Raw genomic sequence first — 7,247 nt, 5'->3', positions numbered from 1 at the left:
TGGCCATCCGCCCTGGGGGGTGATTTCTCGCTTTCTGTCTCTATGTCTCTCTCTGTCTGTCTGGCGAGCGCATGCATCCTATAGCGAAAACCTCTTAACAAAATCAAAAACCATATACTAAAACCTTTGAATTGGACACTTCAAATGGGTAAATTGGGGGCCAGCAGGTTGTTTGGTGGTTAAGGCTCTGGACTCCCACGTGTCCGACCAGGTTCAAGTCCTGGACTTGGTGGCTTGAAAATCACACAGGGCACATGTATATATGTGCTCAAAATCCCAGGAGGATAATAGAGGAGAAAGGATTGTGGCATGGCCTTCCCCCTGGGAGGGGGTGATTTCTCACTGTCTCTTTCTCTGGCCAGCTTCTATATGCTCGATGACAGAAATAAAAGAAAAAAGAAAAGAAAAGAAAAGAAAAGGGGAAAGAAAAGAAAAGGGGAAAGAAAGAAAGAGAGAGAAAGAAAGAGAGAAAGAAAGAATTATGTGGTATATGAATTAAAGATCAAGAAAGCTGTTATTTTTAAAAGTAGATGGGCCAAACAATGGCGTGGTAGTTAAGGTGCTGGATCCCACCTAGCCAACCGAATACAAGGTTTAAGTCTCTAGCCCAGCAGCTTGGAAAACAAGTTGAAGGGGTGTGTGTGTGTGTGTGTGTGTGTGTGTGTGTGTGTGGTGTACACACAAAATCCCAAGAGGAAAATGAAGGAGAAGCGATTGCAGCATAGCCATTCCCTATGGGGTTGCTTTCTCACTTTCCCTCCATCTCTCTCTCTCTCTCTCTCTCTCTCGCTCTCGCTCTCACTCTCTCTCTCCCCCCTCCCCAGTAAGCGCATGTACTCTATAATAAATGTTTCTCAAAAAAATTTTAAAAGCAGAGAGCAAAACAAAACAAAAATAATGTAATAACTTTGGCTTCCATTACTATAACTGAGCCACTGCTGCTGCTGGCCCATATCATGACTTGGTGCAAAGTAGATGGTACCTCCCTGACATCCAGACCTACAGGAAGGACCATGGCACAGAAAGCAGGATGCAAGCTTTACTTCAGCCCTACTTGTGCCCTTGAACAGGTACATTTTTGCAGTGACCCTATTTTGTAAAGTTTGCTGGCATTCTAAAATTTGCTTGTAGTGGGGCCAGCAGGTAGTGTGGTAGTTGAGGCACTGGACTCCCACGTGGCCAACTGCAGTTCAAGTTCCAGACCTGGCAGCTTGCTTTCTCATTCTCTCTCTCTCTCTGCCAAACTAAATAATAATAATTATATTGCTAGAATGAATAATTTTTTTAAACTTGCTTCTAGTGATCTCTTTTCTTTCTGGCTACTTCAAAATCCTCTCATTTTGTGGCTACACTGTAATGTGTCTAAAAATAGATCACTTCATATTTATCTTATTTGGAAGATGTTATGCCTCAGAGATTTATGGATCCATACTGTTCATCAGTTCTGGAAAAGATATGACCATTGTCAATTATGTTAGACTTCATTTTAACCTTTGTGCCTCTAAATCACTAATCCATATTTTTCATTTATTTCTTTTAACTGTTACATGACTCCTCTTATTGTCCACTATGCTTTTCTTCAATGCGTCTCATCTGCTTTTTAAAAAATATCCCATACAGTGTGATTTTTTCATTTTAACAAGTACGGTTTTCTTCCATGGATATTCCATATGTTTGTTTGGAATGGTACATGGAAATTAATTTTATAAATTAATTTATTAATTTTATTTTTGATAAATGATAGAATAATTTCTTATTAGAGGCTCATCATTGTCATTGCATTCCATATTTTCAAATGCACAAATAATCTGCAATCTGTATCTGACAATTCCAATATGAAGAAAATCTGTGAGTTCTAGATCTATTCTTTTTCTGTCTCCAAATGACTTGCTTTTACAATGTTGGTGTAATCAGGCTATAAGAGAACCAAAGCGACTCTAGGTTACACTTAAGATCTTAGAGATCATTTTAATACTCACACCCTTAAGAAGACCAGTCTCTAATTTCTCCCTCACAATAGATCTAGAATGAAAGTTAACAATAACCTAGCTGAGTTTTTACAGATCTCAGGCTGTGGAGATAAAAAGGGGAAAGACTCTACCAGCCCCCCCCTCATCATATGACCAGCTGAGAAGATTTTATCAGTTTTGGGGGACCAGCAGTTAGTGTAATGGCTATGTCGCTGGACTCCAATGTAATCGACTGCAGTTCACGTCCTGGACCCGGTGGCTTAAAACTCATGCCGGGCGCGTGTGCGTGCGTGCCCAAGATCCCGAGAGGAGAATGGAGGAGAAGGGATTGTGGCGTGGCCATCCCCCCTGGGGGGTGATTTCTCGCTTTCTGTCTCTCTGTCTGTCTGGCAAGCACACACGCCCTTTAGCAAAAACCTCTCAAAAAAAAAAAAAAAAGATTTTATCAGTTTAAGTATTGCACAGCCACACCCAGACCCCCGCTGCTTCTAAAACAAGATCGAAGCATTGCTTGACTGATTTCATTGTGCTTCTGCTGCTTTGTTGATCATTGCTCATCTTTAAGCCCCTTGCAGAGAACTGAAACTGGTCATTCTGCCCTACATGCCTGGGAAAAGTGGAAAACTGCCCCTCGGGCAGTACTTTCCTCACTGATAGCTTTCCTCATATTCTACTGGAAGACAATGAACAGGATCACGGTTTTGCCCAAGACCATAAATAACTCACCTTTGCTTCTACACGTAGGCTTATACTGACCCTTCCCCTACAGGAATTCTACATGTCATCCAGCCTCACTGAAATAAAATCCATTCCTTCCTCAACAACTTCTGCCTCTCCAGATTGGTTTTTGTTAAGTAACAAGTGACACAGATCTGCTTTCTGGTCCTCGAAATGGGCATCCCTGCCCATTCTGGCGTCAGTATTCTACTCTGTGAACCTATTACTGACAGAGAAACCTGAGGGAGCAGGGGTGATTGGGCACAGCTCTCAGAGCAAGACACAGTTTCTTGTCTCACACATGAAGAATTACAGATGTGGACACAGAGAGGGGAAGCAGAGAAATCTTTGAAGGGCAGGGAGGGAAAAGCAGAGCTTCCAAGCAGGGAGCAATCCAGAAAATGGATTGCCAAGGAAGAACTGAGGGACGAGTTTTATTGTCTGGGTCAGAGGAGTTTTGTTTGGGCTTCTTGTGCATGCATCCCCCTCATAATACGGGTCACGTGTCCTATAGATTTTGCTATACCTTAGGGTGGTCTCACAGTCATGAGACTCTACATAATGGTAGCTAATTGGAAATTGTTTTTGTTAAGAGGCTGTTCATTTGAAAAAGTTCATTATCTCAGTTAACTTTGACGGCCTGGTGATCCATATCTTGCAATTCATTCTCCCCTCCCAATCAGGGAGGATCCCAACTCTCATGGAGTGCCTTGCTCTGTTCTGATCTTTGTGATAACACTTCTACATTATCTCCAAGTTCTGGACTATGTCCATCTAACCTTTTGAATCTGTCTAACTAAGTCTCATTGCAAGGGGCCATAAATTCTTTGAAAACAAGATTTCTATATCTCTGGGTAAAGGAATATGCTGACTGAGAGAGGAAAGGAATTAGCATCTAAGAAAAAAAGGGGGTGGAGGGATTTAACAGTCAGAGGCCACAGCACAGCATCTATCTTCTGGGGGGGAGAGGGCTGCCCTATCTACCTGTAAATCGGGTCTAACTCCTGTCTCATTATTTGTCTAAATATTGTCTTAGTCCATTTAGGCCGATGTAATAAAAAAAAAATACCATAAAGTGGGTAGGCTTATAAACAAAATATTTATTTCTCACAATTCTGGAACCCGAGGAGCTCAAAATCAAGGTGAGAGGAAGATTAAGTGTCTAGTGAGAACCTGTTTCTCATACACAGTGCCTTTTCTTTGCATCCTCACATGGTAGAAGGCACATAAAATCTCCCTGGGGCCTCTTTCATTAAGACACTAACCTACATCTCAGGGCAAAGTTCTTGTGTGAGTGCATAAATGAACTGTATTGACATTATTCTATGCCCCTCTTCCATTGCATTTCAAAGTTATTCAGTACAGTGTTTTTCATATAATTTTTAAAAATGTATTTATTTTATTCACAGTTGAGAGCACATATGCATGGCATGCCTGAGAGAAAGAGAGAAGTGGGAAGAGAAAGAGAGAGAAGCAACATCGACCAGGACTCATCATGTTGTGATCTCGTTGCAGAACTTTCAGCAAAGCATAGTTTAGTCTCCATCCATGAATTTCTTTCTCTCATCCTGGTCTCATTTCCCCTGCTTATAAATCCATCAGAACTTGGCCATGGAGACACCACTCTAATGACCTTATCACACCCAAAGGCCCCACCCTGGGACACCTTGAAAGGACCAAGTGTTCACTGAACTCATTTATAATACAATCAAGCCCAAACACGTGAATTTGGGGGATATCCAATCAGCTGCCACTAAAACCAAATTCCAAAACATGAAACTTTGGGGGACAAACCATCATCCAAACCATAATACTTTTTTCTAAAATAGTTAGCAGACTAAAAGATGGGAGAAAAAAGATAAATCCCTATATTAAAAATGGAAGATGGGTTAAGGTTAGTATGCATAAGTAAAGTATAACTTTAATGATCTTGCTCTAAATGCTATTTATCTCTGGGTGATTTTTGTTTTGTTTTTATACTTTTCTATAGTTTTCAATTTTTCTCCAATCAATGTGTGTTATTTTGTGAATAAAAACAAATTAGCCAAAGAGAATTTCTATTTCTTACAGAGTTGATTTGTTCACAAAGCTTTACAAAGATTTATTTCTTTTACTATTGTAATTACATGTTCTGAGTGGATACATATTTTAACTCTGAAGACATTTAGATAATTGAATACAGAAAAAAATTAGCTTTCAAAACTGAAATTAATGTATTTTCATTCCTTGTCTTTCTCATCATTCTCATTACTAAACATAATATACAAAGATATATTTTTTAATGTTGGAAGAGGTAGAAAAAACAAATCGATAAATAAAACTAAATTATTACTTTCCCTTTGAGTTATTCTAGGAATGGTATAGAGGAATAAAGACAAATTATAGAAAACAAGACTTCCTTTGGATGAGATTGTCTTGTGTCAAATCTTTAAAATATTTGTTTTTTATCTGTATTTTAACAAATGAAGGTAACATACATGATAAGGCTCTAAAACGTGTTCTTACAGAATAAGAAGGCCGTAGAAACAGAGAGTAGCTGGTGGTGTGGATGCTGTGGAGGGAGAGATGTTGGTGACTGCAGTTAATAATACTATATTGTATACTTGAAATTTGCTGCAAGAGGTCTTGAGTGGCCTCATTCTCTCTCTCTCACACACACACACGTGTACATGTGCACGCATACACATACACTCACACAAATTATAACTACGTGAGGTGATGAATGTTTTCATTAACTTGATTGTGATAATCATTTCAAAATACATACAGGCATCAAATCATTAAATATATACAATTTCCATTTGTTAGTTATGGCTCCATAAATTTTGAGGGTGAGAGACTAATTCAAAAGTCTTCCCAGAACATCTGATAAAAAGATATTAGATCCACCTTGTCTTTATGAATGACACCACTATTTGTTTACTGAGCTCTTATGCATCCATGCAAAAATCCTTTACTTCCTGAATAAAATATTTCCTTGAATGTGAAATTTTAAAATGAGTTGGGGGCGGGGGGGAGAGTATGTGGGGGAACGGTAGCTCAGTGCCCTGGTGTTTAAGACAGCTAGATCCGGATGGCCAACTACTCAATTTGAGTCTCAGAGATGGTGCCCTGAGAAACATGCTGGGTGCATGTGGTTTTGCCCAAAATTCTGAAAGGAGAGAGAGATGAAACAGAAAGGATTGTGGCGTGATTGACCATGACCCGTGGGGGTAGGGTTTTCTCCTCTCCTTCTCTCTCCAGCTCTGTCTCTCTGTCTCTGACTAGCATATGCACCCTCTAGTAAAAGGTTATACCACACCAAGAGAACAGTCAATGAAGAAGCCCCTGAAGATTGAGACAAGATGGTGGGCTCACAGTGACAGTCTGCCAAGGGTTGAAAGTACTCTGTCTAAAAGCAGATTTTAAAAGCAGGTTCTCTTCGAAACAACATTTTTCGTACCACCTCAGAAGCATCTTGATATACCATGGCAGTAGCAGTAATAAAATGGGTAATATCAAAGACAACTATCTTGAAACATTTTCTTCCAACCCAAAATGGAACTTTATGTTGTGTTTGTCATAAATCTACATATTCGTCTCTTTCAGATGACTATAATTGCAAAGTGGTGCTTGCTTTGACATCTGATGGCAGGACAATTGTATGTTACCACCCGTTTGTGGCCATTCCATCTGAACACAAAAAAACCTACCCCTTCAGATCCTATGCATAATAATAAAGAAACACATGATCAAGTGCTGAAAATCAGATTAGAAGAAAAGTGAACACCTTGAGCAAGAATCCATGATAGAACAACTTAGCAAAACGTTCTTCTACTTACCAAGCACCGTTGGTATCTTCACCGACAGTATCACAGACATCGTAAGAAGTTGGATCTGACTTCCGCTCCTGCGCACTAAGGCTCCAGGATGACACCTTGACCGCCTGGCGAACATGGTCGCTGCCCACTTACCCTCGGCGACGTTAACGCTGAAGCAGTTCATGAGAAAGCAACAAGTTCTCCTCTACAGGAGGATATTGCAAGCCATTCGGCAAGTTCCAAGTGATTCTGATCGCAAATACCTGAAGGACTGGGCAAGAGAAGAATTCAGAAGAAACAAAAGTGCCACAGAAGAGGTCATGGTTTGATAGAGGATTCTCCAAGACAATCACCACTGCATAATTTGGAGCTATGTTGGGAAGATAAGAAACTTATCGAAGCACTTTGCAATGAGAAGAGGGAAAAAAAGCAATTCCTGAATGAATCTTATGTAGTTACTTCAACATCCGTGTGGAAAATAAAAAAATCATAGAAGATCTTTAGTGCTGTAGGTTCTCCTCCAATGACAGGGAAAAAATGGAGAAAATTTGAAGAATACATCAGAGATAAATACATTACAAAGTTCATTTCAGGACACTTGAAAAAGACCACATTTATAACATACAATTAAGTTCATCGAATGTGTGAAGGTTTGTGGAACATGCTCAGATTTGCAGTTCAAAACACAAAAGTCCTGTGCTCATCAAAGAAACAGAGCTAAGAAGCTAATCTAAGAATCTGACTAGCACTTAAAAAATAC

The sequence above is a fragment of the Tupaia chinensis genome, unplaced genomic scaffold, assembly GCF_000334495.1.
Source record: "Tupaia chinensis unplaced genomic scaffold, TupChi_1.0 Scaffold000168_1, whole genome shotgun sequence".
In the NCBI taxonomy this organism is placed as follows: Eukaryota; Metazoa; Chordata; class Mammalia; order Scandentia; family Tupaiidae; genus Tupaia; species Tupaia belangeri.
This window is presented reverse-complemented; position numbering follows the sequence as displayed.